General features: G+C 38.2%; 1 pseudogene; it reads right to left on the bottom strand.

The window, feature by feature from the left end:
- Window positions 1–3,481: 3,481 nt before the first annotated feature.
- On the bottom strand, window positions 3,482–6,302 carry LOC147481570 (protein CYTOSOLIC ABA RECEPTOR KINASE 4-like; annotated as a pseudogene).
- Window positions 6,303–27,874: the final 21,572 nt, after the last annotated feature.

Below are 27,874 nucleotides of genomic sequence, written 5' to 3'. Positions count from 1 at the left end.
GCCATCTGTGTGGATAATGTAAGTCAAATGTCTAGAGAAACACTTCTTAAAAAGTACAAGAGTGTTCAAAAACAGAACAACTACTACAGCCATCGTCTGAAACGACCCACTCCTCTCAAAAATGATGTTGCATTTGTCACACCACAATGTAACACACGCCAATGACATAACTGTGTGTGGGATCATTTAAGTGGTGAGGGTGAGATTCACGATGTTCGCAATAACCATCAACGTGTTCCAAGTAATGGGCGCATAATTCCCCTACCTCCGCCGAGAAACAACCAACCCACCAGTCTAGTTCTTGGTAGGCAAGGTAATGTTAATAATTGTCCGACTACACCCCAAATTCCTACAGATTATCGGCAAGTCCCGAGGAATTTGGGTGGTGAACAAAATAATGGTCGCACTCATGATCGAAACCATCAATATGGAGAAACACCTTAGTGACGCAATTCTTTTCATTCCAAATGATATCGTACTGAAGTCACACCATACCGACCATAATCATCTCGACACAGTCACGATGAATCTTCAGCTCAGATTTGTTGCTCGTTTTCGCCAAGATGCAGCTGAGATTTCCGAGCAGTCCGATCTTATGGTGGTCTACTTTTTAAAAAAAGCTATCTTATTTGATAAAGACGGGTTGTACAACTCTCTAGTCTGGGACATTGCATCTTTCCGGCGTGCCTTATACCAGCGAGTTCAATAATTTGTCAATGTTGAGAAAGACACGGCTGCTCGAACTTCTCGTGACAAAGATAATAAAGAAAAGGATTTCAACAGTCAGCGAAACAAGTATAAGAATTTGACTTTTGATCAGCAACAGCACAGACAAAAACCTCCTTACAAGAAAGGCGATAACACGAGCAAGACCGGAAAACCTTTTAATGATTTTGAATTAACTCCGCTTAATACTAAATATACGGTAATTTATGACAAGATCAAGGATAAAGGTTTGCTCATTCCACCTTTTCCCTTGCGTGACGACACTAAAACAACTCGCGACAAATCTTTGTGGTGCAAATTCCATAATGATTATAGTCATGAGACTAAGAATTGTCGGTCTTTGAGGGAAAGAATTGAAAAGATCATGCAAAATGAGAAACTTGATCAATATGTGCATAAAAAAGTTACAACTCAAGCTTTAACTATAACAGAACACAATGTAATTAAGGTTAGACATGCCGCCATTGATTCATTATCCAATACTCAGCAGAAAAATGCTCGTCGTTCTAAAGTCAAATATCTTTCTAATTTTTACGAAGTCAATGGGATCAATTTCGTAGAAGGTTTTCGCACATAGACTATTGAGGACGAACCGCTGTGTTTCACTGACAAAGATCTAATGAGAGTGCATCTCCCTCATTATGATGTTGTCTTGATAACTGCGTATATTAGCTGTATGTACATACAACGTATAATGATCGACACTGGTAGTTCAACTAGCATTATGTTTTCTGGGTGTTATAGCAGTATAGCTTTTGTCGATAACTTGATCACTCATGAAAATGCACCTATCATTGGTTTTGATGGTATCGCTACTCATTGTGTTAGGAAAGTTTCTCTTATGGTCACTCTTATGAAGAAGGAATTCAATATTGATTTCCTATTGATGGATTATAAATCCCTTTACAATGTCATCCTTGGTCGCAATTGGATTCATTATATAGAAACCGTCGTCTCAACATATCATCAAGCAATCAAGTTCCCATTCAATGGTAAAGTCTATAAAGTGCGTAGTGATCAACTTGCATCTCGATGATTATAAGAAGTCTGAAGTTGTTGGACGAACTATTCTTAGTTCAAACACCGTCAAATAGCAATTACAGCATCCGGGGCCTCCAGTCTATTCTGCCAATAGAAATGTTGGAGGACCCCGACCGTCGATCCACTTTTAAAAGTTCAAATTGGCCAACTCCCTGACGAGAGTATAACAGAAACTGATGTGAATTCGCACCTTTTGTTCAAAACTCAGCTTGTACTTATAGGTAAACAAGAGTGGAACAGTAGAAAGCAACAATCTGATAGTATATTACGAGAGAAAAATAAAAAAAAACAAGTTGAAACACAAAAGAAACTAAGTATAGAAAAGAAACAAGATAAAGGTCGATATGACGATGATAGAATTTAAAAGGTGGAAAGAAAGTGGCAGATATAGCGAAGACACGAAGCCAAGACAATCGGAGGAAAAGTTGATGAATTTGAAACGAAAGAGATGAAGAAGTGTTCGAACCGAATAACACAGGGTGTGATAATGATTGCAAGATGAAAAGGTTAGTACAATTGGTGAAGCCGATGCATGGTATTCTCTTCTTCTCTCATCTCTCGTTCGTATCTGCTGCTTCTAAAAACTATAGGCGTTCCTGCCTCTTCTCAAAACTATAGGTGTGCCATTCAACCATATTAACCTCGTCAATTAATTATCAAAGCAAAACCCATGTTGACCTTAAAGATTGAATGGTGGGGCTATGAGATAACTTGCTGGAAATATACACTACTAAAAAAAAGACATGTGATGATGATGGCTTTTAGCCGTCATGAAACAGGTTTAATGACATTTTTTCATTTAAAAAACAACTGTCATTATAGAGCCCGTCATAAAAGTTAACCAAAAGCATCATAATTTTGATGACGGTTATGAATAAGCTGACATAAATGCTCGAACTTAATATGACAAAAATTCATTTATAAACGTCATAATTGGATCCTTTTGCGTGACATGTTTTACTTAACCGTCATAGTTTTAATAGAAAAATTGTCAAGAAATAAACCTTCTTTATGACTGTTTTTATTTAAGCGTCACCATGAGAAACAAAAGCGTCAATAAATTAACATTAAAAACTGTTAAGAATTGGTATGTAACGTTCTTTGGAAACCGTCATAACTTTTTCACTATTTTTTCCTGTAAATCTGAAAATTCCTGTAAATTTCAAATTCCTGTAAACCCAATGCATTCATACACCTTAACAACTCAAGTCCATTACGGAAACAAGAATCATACTTTTATTACCAACATAAATCATTCCAAGAACTTATTCATATTACATGATTTATTCACAAAGAAAAAAATTAAATAACTCAAGCACTTGATTCAAAATCAAGTCATTATCCAACAATAATGCAATTTACATAACCCATCCAACAAATTGCTAATAAACCGATCCATCTCAAACAAACTTAATCGAGCTACCATGTTATCTCACTTATAACCTAAAAAACAATATGAAGAAGAATGTGTTAGTTTGTTTAATAAGTAAACTAAAAATATAATCATATAACTACTAAATGAAAGAGATACGATCAACACTACTATAACAGAGAATCATGTTGGTTAAGCCCCCAATGTACACCACTGTAGGATATCTAATTTGTATACACAAATAACCCTTTACCTATTATGTAAAGGAAAGAACGTAAGAAATTTCCAAGCAAAAATAAAGTAAGAAACCGAGTGATGTGAGAAGGTTACACTCAACATGAATTAGTGACTTAACATGTGAGAAGTGATGTGAAAGGTTGACTCTTTGGTTCCAGCTGAGAACAGGGCCAGGTGTAGCCCCCTGTGCTCCCTTCGTTCCTACATAAAGAAATTAGTGACTTAGCAATTTAAGTTCCAAGAGATGAAAATGAGAACAAAAATAGTAAGCTGTCACATATATGATCGATGAGAGCTAATAAGTCCAACTAATAGGGAATGCATTAGATATACCATGTAGAATGTCATGTAAAGAACCCTTTGTTGCATACTGATATATCAAAATTCGATTGTTTGCCTCCAAACAGTAGCCCAACAATTCCACAAAAGTCTGCTTCATATTGAATGCACAAAGCTGCCACTGCTGCCAATGCAACTGAAATATTACAATAGAAATATTAGATTCCAACTGTACTAGAAATGTAGAATGAAGAAAGCCTAGTTCATTGTTTGGAATTCAAGTATGAAAGGAAGTGGGAAAGAAACCTTTAGCTTGGGATCTATACATTGCTTTACTTTATCTTCACTCAACCTCGGAGTCGCCTAATTATCATAGAAGCAGTTAAAGATTACAGCAGCTGTTAGAACAACTACCATCATAAACTAATACACCTAAGAAGAAAAAAGCATATTCACACACCCAAGTAACAAGACTCTGTTGTCCCTTAGGCATTGTATGATCTATTGGCTTTCTCCTTGTCAAAAGCTCTAGAAGAACAATGCCAAAACTGTAGACGTTGCTTTTTTGAGTCAATTGTCCGGCCATAGCATACCTGAATCAAGAAAGAATAGTATAACATTCAGAGCAAATAAATGACATTCAGTATGAACATACATCATGGAATGTATTCATAGGTTTTATTAAACCCATGAATGTGTTCGAACCCAAAGCGAGAGCCATTAATATCGGATGTGAATATGGAGAGCTAAACGCAAAACAAAAAAGAAAGCTAAAAAAACATATCAAAAGAAAAAAAGGGAACCAAAATGATAAGATATTCATAAACTTACTCGGAGCATGATATCCGAAAAAGTTCCCAACACTCTAGTAGAATGCAGACGAATTTCTTTGTGTCGGGGGCTGATTTGTCAAATTGAAATCTGCTATCTTTGACAAAATGTCATCAAAGACAAGAACATTGCTTGATCTAACATCCCGATGTACTATAGAAGGTTGGACCTTTTCATGAAGATACTCGAGCCCTTTTGCTGCGCCATAAGCAATCTTGACTCATTGGTTCCAGCTAAGAACAGGGCTAGGTGCAGCCCCCTATACTCCCTTCCTTCCTACATAAAGAAATTAGTGACTTAGCAATTTAAGTTCCAAGAGATGAAAATGAGAACAAAAATAGTAAGTCATCACATATAAGATCGATAGAGCTAATAAGTCCAACCGATAAGGAACGCATTAGATATACCATGTAGAATGTCATGTAAAGAACCCTTCGTTGCATACTGATATATCAAAATTCGATTGTTTGCCTCCAAACAGTAGCCCAACAATTCCACAAAATGCTCATGCTTTAGTCTAGAAATTGTTGATAACTGTAGCCAACAAATTTTAAAGTCAAGACAATGAATCAGGCTTAAAGACAATGAATCAGGCTTAAACCTCATATACTGCCCTTTAAAGAGCTATACATATTTCATTTTATTACTCAAGTCACCCGAAATGGCAAAATCAGAATCGGCTCTTGTGTGTGTTACCGGGATCTAGCTTCTTTACAAACTGCAGACTCACCAAGATTTAGGGTCGCAGAGAAAACTCGACCATAAGACCCTTCTCCAACTAAAGCCTTTGTCCCAAAGTTAGAAGTCAACCTCTTCAGTTCATCCAAAGATATTGCTGGCGTTTCAATGGGTAAGATCTTTGGAGGAGTTGAACTCCTCGAAGCTTGGGATCCCCTAGGCTCTCCTCGATCATTACCTAAAACACGCAACAAGAGGAGTGAATCAGTGTGTATTGTGTATATGCATGATGCCACACTTGCAAAAATTTGTATGACAAGCACAAACATAACGGGACATAAAGGCATTGACATATATAACATATATAAGAAATTAAATACCTTGTGAACTTCATACAAGTATGATGAAAGCAAAAAATAAGGAAAAAAAAGTTGATTTATGCACATTTATAGTTCTAAAACTAAACAAAAAATGCCCCTAATCTTTCATGTATAACAAGGTTAGAAGATGTAAAGTGCGCTAAATATGTGTTTCCTCATAAATGTTATAATAGTACCATAAAGCATGATTCAAAACAACAATTGAGATAGGACCATGATTCAAAGAAAGAGCACCATGCATGGTACTTCCTGAACATCAAATCGGCTATTCATGATATGGCTGCAAGATTTATGAGTGTAACCTTCTCACATCACTACTAAACAAAATAATAATAAACATATAACAAGACCACTTACAAAGAGATAACAACACCGTCAGCAGAGCATCCAACCATTTTCCAAGTACAAGGATAAACCGAGTTAATACCCCCACACATCTAGAACATGCAATTGGCCAATAACACTCCTAAGGCATAATATCCTCCATAATGGTTCTTCATTACACAGTATGAACATCACACTGAAGATTCAAGACATATAAATTCATTACATGTTGGTGACTATTATAATATCTGGTTCGAAACTATAACCAAAACCAAAATTGTCCAACTAGATTTATCACAAATAAGGATTAAAAAGGAAATGATATACAAACCTGCTGACGCAAGAAAGACGAGCGATGTCATGAGGAGATAAAACTTTGAAGAGACAGCAGATGATTTCAACTGGAAGAACTTGTGAGTCTCAGGTCTGCAATCTTTTTACCGAACTTATGATTTGTCTACGCGTCTATTTTTCACTTTCCTTTCGTCTGACATACTTCAGGCTTTTGCCCTTCTTTCTTGTGAACTTGTGACCAAGCCTTTAAAAGATTAATTTCTTTCAGAAATTTAATTAAACGGTCGATATTCAATTTCATGAAGACTTTTAAGAAGTCAAAGCTGCCAATTGAAATAAAAACATATAGGCTTAATTCGAACAAGATGATAGATTCACAGAGTGATAACCGATGCTACTCCTTGGTTTCTCTTAAACTTCTACTTTGCCAGATCCAAAAAACACCAGTGTTCTAGTTTTTCCCTCTCTTCATCAAGCTTTGCTTCCAAAATATAATAACAATATTAGAGATCATCAAATTTACGGTCAGTAAAACTAAATTCATTAAAGGGGGAAATCAGAAAAACCCATGCCAATTAGCAAGAAATGTAATGAAAAGGGTTAGAGAAATTAAGACATATATGGAGGCATACCTTGATCGATCCAAAGCCTTCCACTGCTATCGTTTCAATATGTCAAAAACCCTAACAAAAATTCAGTACTTATAACCAATTAAAACCAGAATTTGAGAGAAAAGGAGGTGCTTTTCTCCATGGCCAGATAAGAGGTAAAAAAAGATTCGTCGAGAAGGAAATGGTGACATTCCAAGAAGAAAACGAGGCACCTTTTTTCTTCAAGTGAAAAATCAAGGAAAAATAAAGCCCTTGATGCTTTTTCTCTTTTTTTTGGTTTACTTTTGTTTTTGTGAGACATGCTCGAGTCTAGATTGTTGATGCTTAACTCTCGAGCCTTGAGTTGTTGACGATTTGATTAAACACACCTGCAACCTGTAAGTTTTTCACTTTTTCTTCTTGGGTATTTCTCTTGATGCCTTGACCACTATTTACGCTTGATTATAAAATAGAAACACTAATTTAAGGGTCCATGAATAAAATGTTAACCAACAAATTGTATTGACGGTTTAGGAACTACGGGAGTTATCGGTCCCGTCAAAATAATTCTTGATGGGTCTATCTTACTCATAAAAAATAGAACTATATCAGCTGATGGTTTTTCCAAGTATGTCATAAATTATTATGACACCTGTCTTGGTTACGTCAAAATTTGACAAAACCGTCAAGAAATTTTTAAGTACTTTGGTTTATTATATTGGTGACTTGACTGTTTTAGGAAATCCGTCAACAAATTATCAAATTTTCTTGACGTTTGTGTTATACGCGACATAATGTTGCAACAGCCGTCATAAAACCATCATATTTTCTTGACACTTGTGTTATACATGACATAATGTTGCAACAACCGTCATAAAACCATCATATTTTCTTGACACTTGTGTTATACCCGACATAATGTTGCAACAGCCGTCATAAAATTTTTACCAAAATACCTATCTTGACGGTTTTCAATAAAACCGTCAAGATAGATGAAAAACATGCATCATAATATGTCTTTTTTTAGTAGTGATAAGTAGGATAAGTGGATGCAAAAATTTATATTGCCACTGTTGAAGAGAGTCATCAGACAAAAAGAAATCTATTAAATAAGGAACCAAAGAGATAAAGACAAATTAAAGTGGGAAGCCATGAAAATATCGAACAGGAAGTTAACTAAATAGCAATGAACTTTATGTATGAGGGAAACTAATCTAGGAATTGTATGTGTGTTTGTAAAACACTTGGTGGCAAGTTTGTTATTGGTATTGTACTTCCACGAAAAAAAAATTTGGGAAGGTATAACTACGCCTCTTGCGATAGATGATCAGACGAAAAGGAAAGAGTTGGTGCTAGAAGAAGTACAGCGAAGTGAAGTGCAAGAATAAAATATCCAATGACCCTTGAGAAGAAGCATTGTCAGTTGTAATACTATTTACGGAGGAAAACAACAAAGCTAGTTAAACAGTAAGTTGACCTTGATTATTGTTTTTGTTTTTGTTATAATGGCAATTTTAAGTTGTTACGGGCCAGGTAAAATTTTCCTACGGGGAATTAAGTTTGTACCAAAAACTAATCTAATGAAGTTTATAGATGAAGCTGAGATGTTCAATGCTACAAGATGAAGTGAACATATTGCCAGTAACCAAGCGGAGTAATACTACACTGACACAAGAAAAATGACACAGTGACGTGGCATGTTGCAACATCAAGGGTGCAACGGTGAAAATAAGAGCCAACAATCTCTTTTCTATCACTCAAAACATTTCTTCTCTTTCCATTGTCATCTTTTTATTCTTATTTTGCCATTCTCATCTTTTCTTCATAGCAAACCATCCATTCCATTGATTTTTTATAGTGCAACATTGATGTTGCAGTGGTTTTCATGATGCAACATTGATGTTGAAATGATATTTCTCGGTGCAACATTGATGTTGCAGTGGTTTTCATGGTGCAACATTGATGTTGCAGTGGTGGTTTTTCATATTGCTACATTAATGTTGCAGTGTCACGTCACTGTGTCAGTCAACTGTGTCAAATTCTCTGTGTTAGTGTAGAATTATATTATTGCGACCAAACGTAGTACCAAGGTAACTTAATAAAATTCAGAAAAAGAAAATAGTAACGAAAAGATTTCATTGGCACAAGAAAAAAGTATGGCACAAGCAAGATAAAGTGGGAGAATGTTGGGCCTACTATCCAAAGAGCAATGGATAAATAAAACGTAGAGTACCCAATGGATGGACTTGGAAAATTCTTTAAGTGTGACCAAAACAAGGAAAATTTTAGAGAATATAACAAAGCGGTGTCAATGATTATTGACAACATGAAACAAGTATGTTAGTATATGTTATCAGTTATTTTAAAATTTTGGTTAAGTCATTTTTTTTTTTTAAAAGATAAGCTAGGGTTAGGCTGACCCTTACCTGCATTAATTAACCATATCTTACATAGATAGTACTTCGTGCATCCTCCTCTATTAGTTTTTGCAATTCTCTATCTAAAGGAGGAATAAACACTGATAACTCATTACATAGAGTTGGATTAAGCCCAACAAGTAAGTATGCCAGCTTATTAACTTCCCTAAAAACGACGGTAGAAACGCCGGTATTATGAGCAAAAGATATCAACGAAAAATCTACAAAAAAAAGTTTTGAGCTGAAAGAACTCAATTAATGTCGTAGAAGAATTAAGGAAGCTGACAGAAGTTTCGTTCAGAAAGATCGGCTAAATGACTTAGAAAAAATAATGAAGCTGTCGGAAAGTTTCAATTCACTCGGAAAGATTCACTCAGAAAAATCGGCTCAATGCCTTAGAAAAAATAATGAAATTTTCGGAAAATATTTACCCGAAAGTGCTAACCAAAGTGAATGTAGATTTCGAAGAAGAAAACGAAGATTTAATCGAGCAACCGTAAGACAATTGACAGAGACTTTAACAGAAATGGGAGATGAACTAGAACGTGAAAAGATGAATTACAAATATTTGTATGAATGGTCTATACGAAAAACTGGTAAGGAACCATTGGATTTTCCCAAACCAATGATTATGTGATTGTGTGAATGTGTGAATGTGTGAATTTAATACCATAGAGCTAACAATTATTTTGTTGAAAAATAAAAATAAAGTATGGGTTTGCTATTGAATATTGTTGTTGTGTCAGAGAACATACCTGTGGAAAACTGACAGTGTTGTTGATTTACATAGTTGAAATGGAATAGAACGAAACGACCCCATGTAGAGAAAAATGCCCCCAATGCTAACTAAACTTGGCAAAGATTTTGTTGTAGTGATAGTAACGTACTAAGTGAGCGTAAAAGCATTCAAACTTAGACTGACAATGCTAAACGTGGTAACTTAGTCAGATTTTGTCGTAGCGATTGTAATGTTCTAAGCGAGCGTAAAAGCGTTCAAACTTAGACTAACGAAGCTAAATGTGGTAATTTAGTCAAATTTTGTCATAGCAATAGTAATGTACTAAGTGAGCATAAAAATATTCAAACTTAGACTGACGAAGATAAACGTGATAATTTAGTCAGATTTTGTCGTAACAATAGTAATGAACTAAGCGAGCGTAAGAGCATTCAAACTTAGACTGACAAAGCTAAATGTGGTAACTTCATCAGATTTTGTCGTAAGGATAGTAACGTACTTAGCAAGCGTAAAAATGTTCACACTTAGACTGACGAAGCTAAACGTGGTAACTTAGTCAGATTTGTCGTAACGATAGTAACATACTAAGCGAGCGTAAAAGCCTCCAACTTAGACTGACGAAGCTAAACGTGGTAACTTAGTTAGATTTTGTCGTAGCGATAGTAACGAACTAAGCGAGCGTAAAAGCTTTCAAACTTAGATTGATGAAGCTAAACATGGTAACTTCGTCAAATTTTGTCGTAGCGATAGTAATGTACTAAGCGAGCATAAAAATGTTCAAACTTAGACTGACGAAGCTAAACGTGGTAACTTAGTTAGATTTGTCGTAACGATAGTAACGTACTAAGCGAGCGTAAAAACATTCAAACTTAGACTGACGTAGCTAAACTTGGTAACTTCGTCAGCTTTTATCGTAGCGATAATAATATTGCGGTGGAATAGAAGTGAAAGAAAAACTTATTTATTGAGCACTAAATCGCGAAAAAGTGCAAAGATAATAATGAAAACTAAACTGTTGAGCTATAAACAAACTAACATTTTTTTTCAGAAGAAAGGAAAAACAACTAGAATCTACTTATAAAACTTGCATAGATGAAACACATTCCATGTCTTATTGAGAACATTCCCATCTAAATTGCGGAGAAAATAAGATCCCTTTTTTGGTGGGGCAATCAATGATGTATGGATTTGTCCCGTTTTCTCCAAATTTGCCGAAATTTATCAACCTCATTTTTCGATAGAGTACCCAGTCATCTTTCTCAAACACTTTAAGTCGAACCTTCTTATCATATTTTCATTCATATTAGCCTGATAACGAATTAACTATTGAAGACCAACATATCTTGTCTCATCTATCAAGGCTTTGGCTTGAGCAAGTGCTTGATTATTCGACCCTAATTCCATGGCAGAAGTTTGTGTGGTTGGAGTCATCAACTCTGTGGACAAGACCGCTTCTGTACCATAAGCAAGATTAAATGGAGAAAATCTCGTTGAATGCTTAGGCGTGGTTCGATAAGCCCATATAACCGCAGGAAGTTTCGTAACCCAATTTCCTTTTGCATGTTAAAGTCGCCGCTTGAGCATTGGAAGAATGGATTTTTTAGTAGTGTCAGCTTGTCCATTAGCTTGAAGATGGTACGGTGCCAAGAAATTGTGACTAATATTCAAGTTAGAACAAAATTGTCGAATTTCTTCAGCGTCGAATTGTTTGCCATTGTTGGAAGTTAACGATGTTGAAATACCAAAACGGCAAACAATGTCATGCCATAAAAACTTTTTAACATCTGAAGCATGGAGCTGGGCTAAGGGCACAACTTTTGCCTACTTGGTAAAATAATTAGTTGCGACGAGTACAAAACGAACACTATAGGGGCTTTTGGAAGTGGATCGACAATGTCAAGACCCCACTTCGCAAATGGCCAAGGGCTTAAGATTGGATGAAGTTCCGTTGCTTGAAGGTTTCCCATATTACCATGTTTCTGACAAGGAACACACTGCTCAGACAAATGCTTAGCATTCTTTTACATGTATAGCCACCAGTACCCTTGTGTCATTGCTCTATAAGCGAGACTTCACCCACGGGAGTGGTTCCCACATAGTCCTGAATGAATTTCCTCGAGGACTAGTAAACCTTCCGCTCGGTTTAGACAATGAATCATAGGGTCATAGAGTTGCAAAAGACCATCCGTAGTCGAGATGATACAATATTTCCAAGCATCACATTTAACATGATCACAAACTTTATGATCTTGAGGCAATATGTGATCATGTAAATATGAGATATAAGGAAGGTGATAAGCACCCAAAACTGTAATATAAAACCCCATAGAGACATAACATCTTGGTTAATTATGTATTTAATAATCATGAAATAATCATATTTTCGTGCTTTTGTAGGTTTGAGCAATCAATGTGAAAATGATGATAAAAGCCAGTATTTAAGCACAAAATAGTGTCTATATGAAGTATTCCGGTTTAGCCCACGTGAAGCTCAATGAAGCTTGACTAAAGCCCAAGGAATCAAATATGACAGTTCCAAGTTAGAACAGGATCAAAGTGCCAAAAAGGCATCAAAATTCTAAAGCCCGTATTTGTTGAACCTGGACCCTAATGGCGGAAAATGAACCATCAAAAAGATTAGTGCAGCAAGCTCTACACATAGGCTGGACTTTGTAAAAAGTCAACCTTTTGAACCCGCCACTGGTTGAAGCATGAGGGACCCACTATGCAGACCCACATAAATTGGTGACCAAGCTCACACGTCAAGCTTCAGCAGACGTCAATTTGCATCAAAGACTTTTGGTCATAACTTTGGTACAAAGTCTTATTTGGTGGGTGTGCGTACCCTACATTATATTTCCAGTCTAAAGTCTATTCAGACCATGGACCAGGTATGGGCCCAGCAGCGGACCAGCCTGATAGTTATTAAAAACATTGTGGATTATCCGGTTCTTTAATCCGTCAAAGTTTACAACAGTCCGGGCCCATCACGGATTTGCCAAGTTCATGGACTCAATCATCACGATCATTCGAATCCATGTCACGATCCGCGAAAGCAAGAGATCCTAATGCAATCCGATAAGATCTTGCACAAGGATAGAATGAAATCTTGGGGAATGATCCTATCTGAGAAGTAGGATCATATTAAGATTTATCAAGAAAGGCAATTTCCGAGAATCACTTTCTGGGCCACCAAAGCAAGAGATTGCTATATATACGGGGGCTTCTTCAGCCTCTAGAACTACGTTTGAAGAGACTTGATCCCGGATTCCTCACTGGGTACGTAGGCAACCAGAATGTTGGTGCAGTCTCTCTTCCTCAAAAATCCCAATCCCCATCTCTTTCGAGCTTTCGCAAGCACCATCACATCGGGAGTGTCGGGTTAACTTTTTGCCCCGACATTCTTTGGCGCCGTCTGTGGGGAGCGAACCAACAAACACGTGGTCTTCCGTCGGAGTGTGATATCCTTGACCTTATTTTTCGATCGTCCTTGTTACCATGGCTGAACAAACTGCGATGAATGATGTAGAAGTTGCTAATCGGCATGTCGCGACTCGACAGAACATGGAGAATGTTCCAGGCACCACTGCAGAGGTAGGGCAATCGAGCCATCGTAGATCCTTTTCTCAAAGCGGAGGAAACGGATGGTCTGAAGCGATTCCACACACTCTGGAACCACTAGGGACTCGGGGATCTAATTCCCGTGTCCCTCCCCGCAATGTGCGGAGCGCAAGAGCTACCATAATACACATCGGGGATGGTCTTGCTGAGAAGCTAAGGGGTGGCATTGACTTCCACAACCTAAACAAAGCTTGCCCAGTGCATCCATACCCATTATCTCACATCTCAGATCTAGTCAGTAACCTCGAGATTTGAGCGTCTGTCGTTCATGGACACTTCCTCTGGGTATAACCAGATACCTCTACAGAGATGAATATCGACATCTTGGCTTGTGACGAAGCCATGGTGGAGGAGCTCAACGATGAAGCCCTACAGAATCTCATCACTTACCAAGACTCTATGGAGCGCAATTAGGACAAGAAGTTGCGTGCAAGATTGCAAGCCAGGCGATTGGGTCTTATATACAAGACAGATATGTCACTTACATTAGTTATCATTAGTTTCACCAATAAAGTTCACATACATTGGACTTTCCTTTCATTTTTTATCAATAAATTTCATTTCCATTTACGTTACGTTACTTTGTAGGGAACATACCAAAGTATCACACTAGGCCAATTTGGTTCCAACTTCCAGTATGGCCGATTGGATGTTCAGAATCATACCAAAGAAAATCCAGCACCAAGTTCAATTACAATCACAAGAGTGAGATGCGCGACAATGCTTACGAAATTAAAACAAAAACAGCAGCGTCAGAAGTTTCATAAGACTGATGGGGAACGTTTCTGTTGTCATCTAAGGAAGATCTAATGCTCAACTCACAACTTATGGAGTTGGTTCAAAATGTCAAACTTCTATAATATTATGTCACGGGAAAGCTACAACCAACTCTAATCAAATCTTACCTCCAGACATTCAGATAAGTATCCTACTTTTATTTGATAAGTATTTTCTCACAATTTACTATAACATAAATCTTAGACTATATTATTACGCCAACACTTTCACATACCCATTACATAATAAGTCTTATTCGATCATCGACATTCATGTCACTCACTTATTTTTCTTCTTCATGCTTGCCACACCATGCAGTTCGAAGTGTTTAGTCCATAAGTTTTCTAACGTGTCAAAGCCTACTTGGGGGCATATTTTTGATGAAATATAGTTTATATTTGCTAACAGATTCCTTGATGTCTCTACTCGCCGGTGACAATTTCCTCCAATGTGCAACAGTTTAAATTCTTACACTTACTAAACCCGGGTGGCAAAGGTCATCTTGCACTTCAGTTTCGGCTTGCGTGGTGCATGGGGCCTACACCTGGTATCACCATTCGACAACATACATGTACACCAAATCTAAACTATGATAGGAACAGTTCAAGCACTGTTACAATATCGGGATAACTCCTCCTTCAGCGCATCAAGCTCTGCGTCTCGCGCAGCAATTTCTCTGGCTAAGCGAGCATTCTCCTCCTGATGGCTCTCATAGTGTCGTGTGGCTAACACCCATATCTGCAGTCCATATAAATATTAACGTGTTAATTTGCTTATTTACTAATAAAGTTACAAGTTCAAGTGTTGTTGTTTACCTTGTCTAAATTCCGTTGTAATGCGTCAATCGCTTCCATAATATCTTCCGATGGCAGCACCAGTGACGACTCTCGAGGAGCATGATCAGGATTTGGACATTGCCTATAGGTAGATCGGCGGCCACGAGATCCAGATGACGCAGAATTAAGTACTTCTGTTCCTGTATCAGATACATTAGGGGTTCGCTCTCTATGTGACGTTGAACGCCCATCAGATCTACGCGACCTATCTGCTGCAAAGGTCGGTATCATACTACTGATAGGCACTATATCTAAGGGTACTCTCGAAGGCCTACCACTCCTAACACAGAACCCAGAATCACTGGAACTAGTTACAGCTTACCCAAAAGCCGGAACAATATGGGGTGGTGTTTCTCCCAACTGCACACCCTTCCCTCGATCATTTCTGGGGGCATATAGTTCCTCCTCATCCTCTGAACTACTGACAATAAGATTTCTCCTTCGCGATGGACCAGGCACTGTTCCTAGCAAGCAGAATTATAGTCAGTTTTTATTTCCGTGTCGCAAAGTAAGTTGTTCCACAAAAATGCAATGCTCGCACACACATGAGTTACCTGTGGTAAAGTTATTTCCACGCGGAGTTCCAACATTATTCTCCGAGTTCAAATGGACACTAGATGCAACCCGAGAACTCACACTTTCGATGTGCTCCCATGAGTAAACCGGTGGCACATATGATATGTGTCGGGTAGCCAGTCTCCGGCGAGGCCTTCCATGCATCTCTGGCGCTGCCTCCCTTGCCACATTTGGTACTCGAGTGCCACGAGGAGGATCACTGCTAAAGGTTGCACTTCCTGGTGCTCTTGGCACCCCACCAACAACATGACTGGTACCTACCAGAGTTGGCATTACATCACGTATCCACCAGACCACCTCGTATGGATATGACAAGTCATACGCCATTGGGGGTAGGCTACATAGTACGTTCAGATTACTCCACATTTCCTCAGTCAAATCCCTTTCGGGCACACGAATCTCATCTACACTTGATCCGAAATGATAAATTAGGTTAGTCGTCAAACATGAATGATTAATTCGAACTCATTTAGAGGGTCAATTTACCTTTAAATGTACACAGGATAAATTCTTCGTATTCTGGCTGCCTCCAGTTACTGAGTATGTAACACGGTGTGTCCCATCCTTTATGGCTACAAAGAAATCCAGTAAACTCGAACCCCCAACTTGTGATGCACCCGAAGGCAAATACGGCCTCTGGAAGGAACAGGTTCCGGAACTAAGAGGTAGTAGATGGAACCCCAGTTCAAATGCAAGTTGTACGCTTGGCGAATCGCTTCCAGCCGGGAGATGATCATGTAAAATGTTACGTACATTTGACCTGGCGAAACCTCCCACATGGATAGCAAGTAGACCAATAGCTCGTTTAATGGAAACCGTAGACCGAAGAGAAGTTTATAGTAGCTCACAATAACTTCACTCGGTCTCACTGCATCCGTTAACGACGTTCCCCTCATCTGCGGTTTTCGAATCCTAATGTAATCCGGTATGTTGAATCTCGTTCGGACGTCTTCAGCTATTAATTTCGTCACTGTACGATCCATTATCAAGTTATCTCCTAGCACCCATCGTTGAATTGGTGGCGCATTGATAAACGTAAAAAGAGTAGTTTACTACGAAATGAACATTAAACTCAAAACGCAAGAAGACTAAACTAAATTATGAAAAACTATCAAAGATTTCTACACTCTCAATTCTATCGAAATAGAGTGGAGTAAAAAGTTCGTTCCACTCTCAGTTCCTTAGTATTGAAGTTTTCTATAATTGACTAGTAATCCAAGGTCTAATGAGAGCAATGGTGGGGTTTTATACTACGACGTGAATTTGAATGACAAGATACGAATAACGAAATGACATTTATAAAAATATGAACTTTACTACTTTTAATTAACCAATACTTCAAATCTAATTAATAACTAAGAATTGAATAACAAACAATAATGGAAATTAGATCAAAACAAATTTAAATGACAAAATCGAAATGAACAGAATAACTATTTTATTTATCTAACTAAATGAAGAACAATGATTCAAAGGATTAATCTAAAACAATGAATTGAAACTAATTAATTTAACTAATTGAATTGAAAACTATATCTACAAGCTATTTTAATGGCTACTTTTCTTTTCTAAACTATCTACCATTCTAACTTAAGAGCTAAGTCTTATTTTATACAAAGGAGGAGACCAGATCCACAATTTCGTGCATGGGCTGAGGAGCCATGTTTTGGGCCGAAAAATCGAGCCCAAAGCCCAATTTCTTTAGTCCACAGAGCCCGTTTCAACTAGTTTCGACTTCAGCAGACTTTTCGTCCACTTCTCCTCCTCTGATTTGGTCAAGTCTTAGACGATTGGAAAGCTCTTTCCGAGCTGGTCGTTTTGATGTAAGGTAGGCCCAATTCTGAGGTATGAGTCCAAAGATATGGTCTTCGGAAGTTCTGCCGACTTGTGCACTATTTCTGCCCGTGTTGACTTTTCAGCTTTTGACCGGGCTTTACAAAGGCTTTGTCTCCTTGAATCTTGACCTTTATCACAGAACTTCATATCCCAACCAACCCTTGCTCCTTTATCTCGCCAAAATGGCACATTTTTGCACATAATTGACTTTACTACTTGAAATACATAAAAACACGTAATCAGCATTAACTCTTATTTGTTACTCACATAATTGGTCTAAAAGTATGATTATTGAGGGGTTAAAACTCAATTTTGGGATCTTATCACGCATGCGTTGTCCTATATTCACACGGCCAGTTAAGTACACAAGCTATAATGAATATGGACATGTTATAAATGTTAAGTACAATAATTGGAACTTCTGACTCATCCTTAGTTATCTTTAGTTTGGATGGAGAAGTCTCTACCAAGCTATTAGACCGAAGTCGTACTCTTGAAGTGCCTCAGAGAAGTAAACCAAGTGACAGGTGCACTCTTGAAGTCGCCCTCGTTTTCTTTGTTTGGTCGAGGTATGGGCTAGTGTGGTCGAGGCATAACAGGAGTCCTGACCTCAAAGTATGGGCTAGGTGGTCTTGACCCAACCCCTTACTCTCCTTAGTCTGGTTGGATTTCATTTCAAAACCCCATATATATTATTTCCCCAAGCTCAATTGCAAAAAGCCCAAAATCCACAAGCCCATTAATTTCCAATATCCAAAACACCCATTATTCAACAACCCAAAATCCACAAGCCCAAAACCCAAGTTTCCAGAAACCCAAAATCCACAAACTTTTTGTGCTGATCCTATACGACCGGCACCGGCCGATTCAGGCATTTCACCACCGGTTCAGCAGTTTCCCATCCGGTTCAAGCGTTATTCACACCGTTTCAACAATTTTCCAACCGGTTCCAGTATTTTGACCACTGGTTCAGGCGTTTTTCTTGTCGCCTCTGGCTTTTCCCAGCTGGTTCAGGCGGTTTCCTACCGGATCCGGTGGTATACAGGCCGGTTCAGGCCTACTTATATATGGATTTGGTGAATTTTATCTATTTTCATACCGGGTCAGACTATTTCCTTGCCGGGTCACTAGTTTTCAGGCCGGGTCAATATGTTTCCTTACTGGGTCAGCTCTATTTCAACTCATTTTGTTCATTTTTAGGCCAAGTTAGCATCTCCCATACCCATATCACTAATTTGCTCACTCAATTTACTCACTAAAGTATTCAAGCTATGGGTTTTATATGATTCTTTAAAGCTCATAAGCTAGACATGCAAAGTTTTACATATTTAACATCTAGTGACAACTACACAAAGGAATTAAGTGGAAAATTGAAGCACACTTACATGGTAAGGCTTAGTTCTTCACTTTTCTCCTCATTAATCTTTATCTTCTTATCTCTTTCTTTTTCTCCCCACCCACACAATTGTTATCTCATTCTTTTAACTTATCTACCCACCCATTTGTTACCAACATTTTTTCTTTACCCCACCAACCCCTTTCACTTTTCCCACCTTTTAACTTTAGCCCCTCTTATGATTCTCATCATTTATTGCTTTACACCCACTTTTCTATTTATAGTTTACTTCTCATGGTAACATTTTTTCACTCTCCCTCATTTTTCTTTTTCACTATTTACCTACGAAAATCATTTTCGTTTATTGATAAACGTAAAATGACTAATCTACCTACGAAATGAACGATGAATTCACAACGTAAGTAAACTAAACTTAACTTTTTACGTGCCTAAGTTATCAAATATTTCTACTCTCATGTACTATGAGATATAGTGGAGTAGATAAGTTCGTTCCACTCCTAGTGCTCTAGCATGGATGTTTTCTAATCTAACTAGTCGGTTTTAAGTCTATGAGAGTTTTACGAAGGGAATTATACTACGATGCAACTACCCACAAGATGCAACTAGTCGATTATCTAAATAATTATGGGAATGCTACGTTGATTCTATGATAAGGGGTTAGAGGGGGATTGATTCCACCTTAACTCAACTTAATCCACTAACGACGAATCGTCAGAATCCGAATTGAATCGCCCGCAGAACAATTGGTTATTCCTAATCCCTAATTATACATGGCATTTCTACCAATTCATAACTAGCATGTGAACAATTAAACCCATTCTCATGATGAACTAATCATTTCTAGAGTGGAATAGAAAAATATCTGACGACTTCTACGATAATCGAATCAAGCTTTCATCAAGGCTTCACAACCCCCCTCTAATAGAGGTTTAGCCTTGAATCATTCCGCAATCATTTCCATTTAGATTAAAACTAAACATAATATAAAGCATTGAAATTTACTTAATTTAACAATAATGAAATCTAATTTAATGACTAAATTGAAATAAGGACATGAATTGAAATTAGATCTAGAATTGGAATTGACAAAATCGAAATTGATAAAGAATACTACTTTATTGATCTAATCAAATTGAAGAACAAGATCCAAAGGTTTAATCTAATAAAGGATTTGAAACTAATTAAATAAAACAATTAAATCTAGATCTAGAAGCTATTTTAATGGCTACTTTCTATTCTAAGCTATCTACCCTAATTCTCCACTAATTAATCTACCATTAACAAAGAGTTAAGCTTTTGTTCTTATACATTCAGATCCAAAATCGTGCATGGGCTTGGAGCCATGTTTTGGGCCGAAGAATCGTGCCCAAAACCCAATTCTTTCAAATTCAAAAGGCCTTTTCAGCTGCAGTTGGCTTCCACAGACTTTTCGTCCACTTCTGCTCCTCTGATTTGGTCAAGGCTTGGAACATTGCAAAGCTCTTTCCGAGCCGGTCGTTTTGACATAAGGTGGGCCTCAATCCGAGGTCTGAGTCCAAAGATATGGCATTCGGAAGTTCTCACGACTTTTGCTCCTTTATCTCGCTAAAGTGGCACATTTCTCAACATAATGGACTTTCAAGCCCGAAATGCATAAAAACACTTAATCAAGATTAACTCTTACTTATTATTCACATAATTGGTCTAACAAGATGATTATTAAGGGGTTAAAACTACAGTTTTGGGCTCTTATCAAACCACCCCCAAACAAACATTTTGCTTGTCCTCAAGCAACGATGAGAAAATTAGAATAAGTGACCAAAAAATGGAGTTCTACCTAATCTCGTTTTTGAGTGCGATTGCATTGACCATATGCAACAAGGCCTTAAACCACTAGGAATTCCCTAGTGGACGAGTTATAGCCTCATTGAGAGTTTTCCAGTGAAGGTACTCACAAACTTCATCTATACTACAACGACTAAGAAAATAAAACTATTGTTTCCTTATTCATGCTCAACTATCTATACATCTCTCTAGCAATTACATAAGAATAACCACCAAAACCCTAAGTTAATATATGCATAATAATCAATCATCTACAATAAACATATATCTGAATGAGTAGTACTATCAAATGTTTAGCGGGTTTGTTTTCGAGAACTTCTGGAATAAGCGTCCTTAAAGTAGGTTCTCACAATAATAGTCAAGAAACAACACTCGATTTTTCCACTCAAGTTTAAGCTACTCCAAGATTAATAAGCATGGGCACACTTTACCTTACAATCTCAATGACAACAAGGAAGCCGGGTCGATCAAACACATCTGCCACTTACTATCACACTAACCTATTCCTAATTGAGCTAGAGGTCTTTATTAGGTGTTACGGGGATTAGGAGGTGGTTTAAGAAGGAAGGAAATGGATATTCAAAAGGACAAGTCTGAGATAATAGAGTCTTCGTATTATGTAACTTAGAGAAAACCTTGTTATTTTCTTTTGCTTCTATACTTTGTTTCCATCCTTAGCCATATTTTTCTTTTTCTTTTCTTTGGCTTTTGACTCCCTTTTATTCTATTTTTTTGGAGTTTTTATTTTATTTCTATTTTTCTTTTCTTTGGATGGAAACTTCTTTTCTTTATTTTCTGAAGCAACTAACAATTTTTTTGTTTACACAGTTTTTTTTCTCTTCTTCTTTCTTCACTCATTCTATTCTCAGACTTATTCTAAATTGGGTAGGTTGATTTATTCTCTTTTTTTTTTTTTTTTTGTAAATGGGGTAAAGGAATTGTGGTTTATGGAAGGGCTAATGAAAGGCTCAGAGTGGCGACTAGCGGAAAATAATTCATAGGTTTGAATTTACGGCTATATCGATCCAAAGAGCCCTAAATTCTCACTTAGGATATGGTTTAGTGATCAAGCAAGTGGACGTGTGATTTCTCTATCCGATTTTACTTCTCCCTTTGTGTCATTTCTCAAATGTTTCAAGCTCATATAAGGCTTTAGGCTATATTCTCACAGGATTTGTAGAATAAGTACTCTAGCCTAGATTTCAAAACTTATCGCTAACAATCATAGATACTCATGTAATATATTTATAGATAGATGCAAATATTATTACCTACATTATTAACCTAAGTTTCTAACAATTATTCTGATGCAACAGCTATGTGAGACTTCTAGATTGTTAAAAGCATGGAGAAAGAAACAATACCAATATTCCTAAGTGTATAGCATGACTTATTTATTTATATTTTTAAATTTTTGAAATTTTAACTAGAAAACAAATGCATATTATGTCTATCTATATCGTAACAGATGTTTTAATTACACGTGTTTCTATGCCCCCAAACAAAAAGCATGCTTTGTCCTCAAAGCATTTAAATAAAGAGGGTAGGAAAAATACCATTGAAACGCCGCGGAAATTCAGGAACATCCGCAAAACAAAGTTAGAACGCACTAATATATAGAAATAAAACCATTATAACTCTATAAGAGTTCTACCCATTATGGGGTTAACATAATTAAATTGCTTGGGACATAAGCGGACATTAACAAGAACTAAAACTTACCTCCACTCCCGTTGTTATTAAATCATCTTCGTCATCCTCTACTTCTATAAAGAAGGGTTCTTTTCGATCTGCCATGCTATGATAATTTGCCGGGCTTCACGCCATTTATCATCTATGGTTGCTTAACCTATTAAGTGCCACTTGGTCTGATTGGGGTGTGTGGTGCAACCTGGTGAGGTTATCCGCCACCCATGCCAAGTCATTGCACGGAAAGATCGAATAATACTATTGGTGGGTCGCGACCGTCTACCTTAATCCAATCCGTGAAAACGTGTACAAAAACAGGAAAGAAACATAGCATAATACGCGGAATTAGAAATCGCATAAGAAGGTACTTATGCCTCATTGTATGGGCTCGTGCTAAACTAGACATCAAAGTCCTAGGAAGGTCATAGAACCCGTCCCATTGGCTAAAGCAAGGAAAACGCCGCAAGTGGCGCCATTCACGTAAGAAAAACGCCATTCCCCTAAAATGTTTAGCATAATCCAAAACATAACAGTTCCTATGTTTATGGATGAGCTACCAAGGCAACGTTATAGTCCCCTTTGGTCCTCAATACGAAAAATGCCTGCCCATAAGCCTCGTGCAAAGACTTCATAAGTATAGACATGCATATTATCGACCCAATAGCACTATGGGTCTTGTATCTCACCGGCATAGCAAGTCCAAGAACAAATGCTAGCAAGAACACTCGTAATTTCCATTGGTTCATCGTCAATGGTGATGGAGAACACTTGTTCTCCATCCGTCACTCAAAGAAAATGCAGTTATTATAAAAATAAAATGCAAGTCTTTGGAGAATAAAGTTCACCCGGTCTTACCATAAGATGTTCCCACCAACATATGTGATCACCTCAAACCAAGCACCGTAAGTAGTGCTTTGGAACAAATCTTCAAAAGACTGTTCCGTATTATTATGGGAGATGTCATCTCAAAACTACGCTCGAATAGTTGCAAAACGACCGGCACAACGCCGAAAAACTGGAATTTTGTGGTCCGAGAAGTCGAGGCGCTGGGCGCCAACATAGAGCTGGCGCCTTTTTGTATTTTTGAATTCCAAGAACTTAGCTGGTCGCGCTTGACTTGAAGCGGCGCTCTCGAGCAAATTTTTCGACAGAAGTGTAGAGCGGCCAGCTCAACTAGAAGCGGCCCGAAGTTCCGCGATTTTGTGAAAATGGAGACAAACGTGGGAATCAAGGGTGTGAAGGGTGAGTGATGGAGTTTAGGTGTAGTGTGAGTTGTGAGGATAGATTGTATCAAGTTTATATAGGTTTAAAGTTGCTAGAATGTATCGGAAAGTTGCCAAAACTAATTACGGCAGTTCCGAAAATCCTAAAATTTCCAAACTTGAAAACGAAACAACTCATATCCTCGTATTCTAATTCAAACCCAAGATTATCTCTTATTTGGATTTTATGGTTGAATGTACCTATTTAATGTAGATTTCATCCTACAATGATTCTCAATCATAGATTTGCCTAAACGGCCATATTTTCACCTTACTCCGCTATAGAATTCTAACACTAGGGTTTTATAAAAATACAGACTTGAAATGATAAAACCACCCCAAACAAGTTGGGAAGGTGGGGTCAAAATGAAACAAGCACACTAATCGAAAATAACCCCTTATATTAAAATTTTGATTCGAGGTCCTTTCACTTTACAAAATTCAAATTACGGAAATAAAAGTTACATTACAATAAAAACAACAAAAGTAAATAAAACAACAACTTATAAAACAAAAATAACTACGACTATCACTCCTCATCCTCTCTAAACACCTCGCCAGTGGGTGGGGGAACCGATCTCTAGTGGTGGCTCACGGGCTCGAAGGTCCAAAGAAGCGATGCGTCCTTCGCTTAAACGACGCCATGCCTAAAAAGGTGTGTCCTCGAGGCGCAGAGTCTGTATGAGGTGGGAAGCGTGCTAGCATATCTACTCTAAGCGGGCTTCCATCTCAGCCCTTCGCTTGCCCCATCTCTCATCCTCTCCTCTCCGCGGATCTCAAAGTTGTGATGAATGGTCGCCTGTCGAGTCCCGAGGTTCGCACGAGAGAGTGTTGAGTGAACGCGATGCCCCTATGAAGCATAGCCATACGCCAAAGATCGGACCAACACCTCACGAAGGCATCCGTATCAAAGCAAGTCCCATCCTCCTCATCCTCCTCCAGAATCATCCTGCTGTCCCCCAGCCCTCCTCTTCATTCCGCTCCACCATCCTCTTCTTCTTCCTCTCTATCCTCAGCCCTCCTCCAAACTTGTTGGACACACTCCTATAGATCACGCGGGTTACGGTGCGGGGTAATGTAAATCCTCTCGAGATCACGGAGTTGCTTTCATCTTCACATGATCTTAGTAATAAGCACGAGGAGAGGTGCCAAAGACCTTCCGAACCCCCAATAATGTTAAGCAAAACTCCGGGATCACGAGAAATCATACTTACGCCTCTGAGTACCCATAGGACGTGGAGGCAGGTCGGACCGATGTCACTTGACCTTGTCCTTGCCTAGGACATTCCGACCAATCCAATCGAAATAGCCCCGTTGGTTGGTCGAGGATGCTGGCGAACCACATGGGAGTTTGGATTGTAACTCCCATTGATGACCGATAACGCCCATCCAACGGCTCTACCCAAAGTGCCGAGGATCCCCGTAAAGTGGCATCCAGATTGATTCTAGGTGGAATGCCTAGAATCTCAGCCAATCCGTAGTCAACTCCTCCCTCTCTTCTTCTTCACTAACACAAAAATCCTACTCCCTTCCAACTCCACGGTGTTGTAGAACCGTCGGACCAAGTCTTCATGGTAGAAGTCTTGATTAAGTACCGAAGACTATTCCAGTCTCTACTAGCCATTTCGTCACCGTAAAACGGTAGCGAAATGGTCGGCAAATGAAAACTTGCTCGGTATGATTCTGGCGTTGTTGAGCCATTTGAAATTTGAATCTGGTTTGGGGTTTGTAGGGATGTGGTAGTGGTGGTTTAACTTGACCGACCGGGAAGGAACGAAGGTGGTGGCGATGGTGGTGGTGGCCGCACGAAATTTTGAATTTTTGGTGGTTTTGTTGGGTTAAATTGGTGGAGGTGGTTTTGATTGGTGTTTGAAGTCGATTAGGGTTGGGATTTGATTTTTGGCGTGGGTTGTTTTAGTTTTCTTTTTATTTGATTTTTGTTTTAGGTTTAAGCTTTAAGCTTGGCGTTAATGGCGATTGGAAGATGAAGAACGCGATGAACTGTTCGTGAGAAGGTAAGAAGCCTTGGCCGGGTCGTGGGCGCGGGTGGTATGGTTGGACCAAGCCCAAAATCGAAATTTTGATTTTTTAGATTTTTTTCTTAATTTCAAATCAAAATTCCCGGCTTAGATACGGTCGATTTTTGCGAATGAGATATGGAAATGATCAGGAGAGAATTTCCTATCAATGATCCATAAAACACTCTATTCCGACTTCAGATGACATACGTGATAGTGGAAAACGCCTCGAAATGCGTTTGACGTAAGTTATGCTGACGAATGAAATCTAAATTAATAGATTATGTCAATCCGAATCGTAATACAATAAAACGGCCTAAGCAACTCTAATGGGACATAAAACATTTTAGTATGGAACCACGAACACCCCACCCCCAAACAAATTTTTACAAATCGAAGCTTAGAAAATTTGTTTTTAGCGATGGGTCTTTTAAAGTCGATTCGAGACTTCCTAGATTACTCTGTTTATTTTTATTTTTATTTTTTTTATTTTATTTTTAGAAGGAAAAACAATAAGCAATAAAGACATAATTCACACCATAGAGAAACATGACTCAAAAAATCCGAGAAAAACATGCAAGAGTGGAAAAGCGTGAACTATGTGAACCGTGGACTTAGGATCCGGGTACTTACAGCCACACACTCCATAGGGAGGGCCCGGTTACCTTAATGGTGCACTCACCAATATATTGGAATGAAAGGAAATGCACCAACACAGAAATTTGAGTGGATTTATAGTCGGATACTCAAGACTTTATCTAAAACATATGTATGAACATGCAGTTGATCATATATCAACAACCAAATAGTTGTGGATCATTCCATAAATAAATATCACAGAAAACATATCCAAACACAATGAAGCACCAAGATTTCCTACGACCACGACCTAGTGGAATCCAAACGAAGTCGGATAACCCTATTGTGTAACCTATCATGCACCTTCTTTTTTCATTTTTAAATCGTGGGTGTTTTAGTAAATAAGTGTGGAAAAGTGAATGGTTGTGGAGGATATGGTGGATATGGATAAGTTTTAGAAAGACAGCCCATTGCCTGATGAGGATGTGGTTTTAGCACCGAACTTCATTCATTGTGTGTGGACCGTCTCAATTTCTGAAAATGAAGGTGTCAAATAGTTTGTCCTACGGAAGTATCCGTTTGCTAGGAGGATTTAAAAATTATGAAGCACAGGGAGAAACAAAAGGATCGAGTGCAAACTTCGAGATTCCTTTGAAAGGGTGGAAGGAGGGGAATCGAGGTGGATGTTGTGCAAGTTAGTTCTTGATAGGGTGAAATTTCACCTACTCGAAAAAACTCATCAAATTCCTCATCTAGATTGGTCATATCCACATTACTATGGTAGTCCTCTACATCTTTGAGAAAGTCATCTATCCCGTCCTCATGAATAATATGTGTATCGACTAGTGTAGGAATGGAAATATTGGAGTCGACTTTCCAAAGGAAAGAATTTTGGGCATATGACTATCGGGGAGCGTGTTGTTGAAATAATCTCGAGCAAAGCTCTCCGATCATGCTAACCTCTCTCCATCCATAGGCGGTCGGGTGCTGTGTCCTTGTTTAAAAACATTGACTTCAACAACAAGATGGCCAAAAGACATGGACATTGAACCATCCGCGGCAATTAATGGCGCATTGGCGGTTGCGGGAAAGGGCGCCTAAAATAATCGGAGCCGAGTCGTTAGCGACTTCAGATCGAGGACTACAAAATCAACCCGGATAGTAGAAATCCACGAACTTTTACGGCCATTTTTCGACTACACCCTTAGGATACTTAATAGACCCGATCGACTAATTGCAGCGTCATTTTAGTGGGTTGCATCTTGTCGAACCTATTTTTCTATACAAATAAAATGGGAGTAAGTTAACACTAGCCCCCGTCTAATAATGCCGTCGTCGTATAGGAATCTCCTAAGGTGCATTGTCAATGGGGCGACCCGAGTCCTGTATAACAATTCCATTATGTTCGGATAAGGTTAGGGAATTGTTACGTTAAAAAGCTTTTGGTATATTTGTCTTCGCTTAGTAGTACACACAATTCCTTAAGAAACTTAGCATGATGTGGTAGCTTTTAATAGCTTAGGAAGGGAAGGTTTATAGTTAGATTCTTAAAAACGTCCACTAATCTCCTCGCGTAATTTGTATCCCTAGTTAA

The sequence above is a fragment of the Coptis chinensis genome, chromosome 8, assembly GCF_015680905.1.
Source record: "Coptis chinensis isolate HL-2020 chromosome 8, ASM1568090v1, whole genome shotgun sequence".
Lineage (NCBI taxonomy): Eukaryota > Viridiplantae > Streptophyta > Magnoliopsida > Ranunculales > Ranunculaceae > Coptis > Coptis chinensis.
The sequence above is the reverse complement of the archived record's forward strand: the minus strand, read 5'-3'. Positions and strand labels throughout refer to the sequence as shown.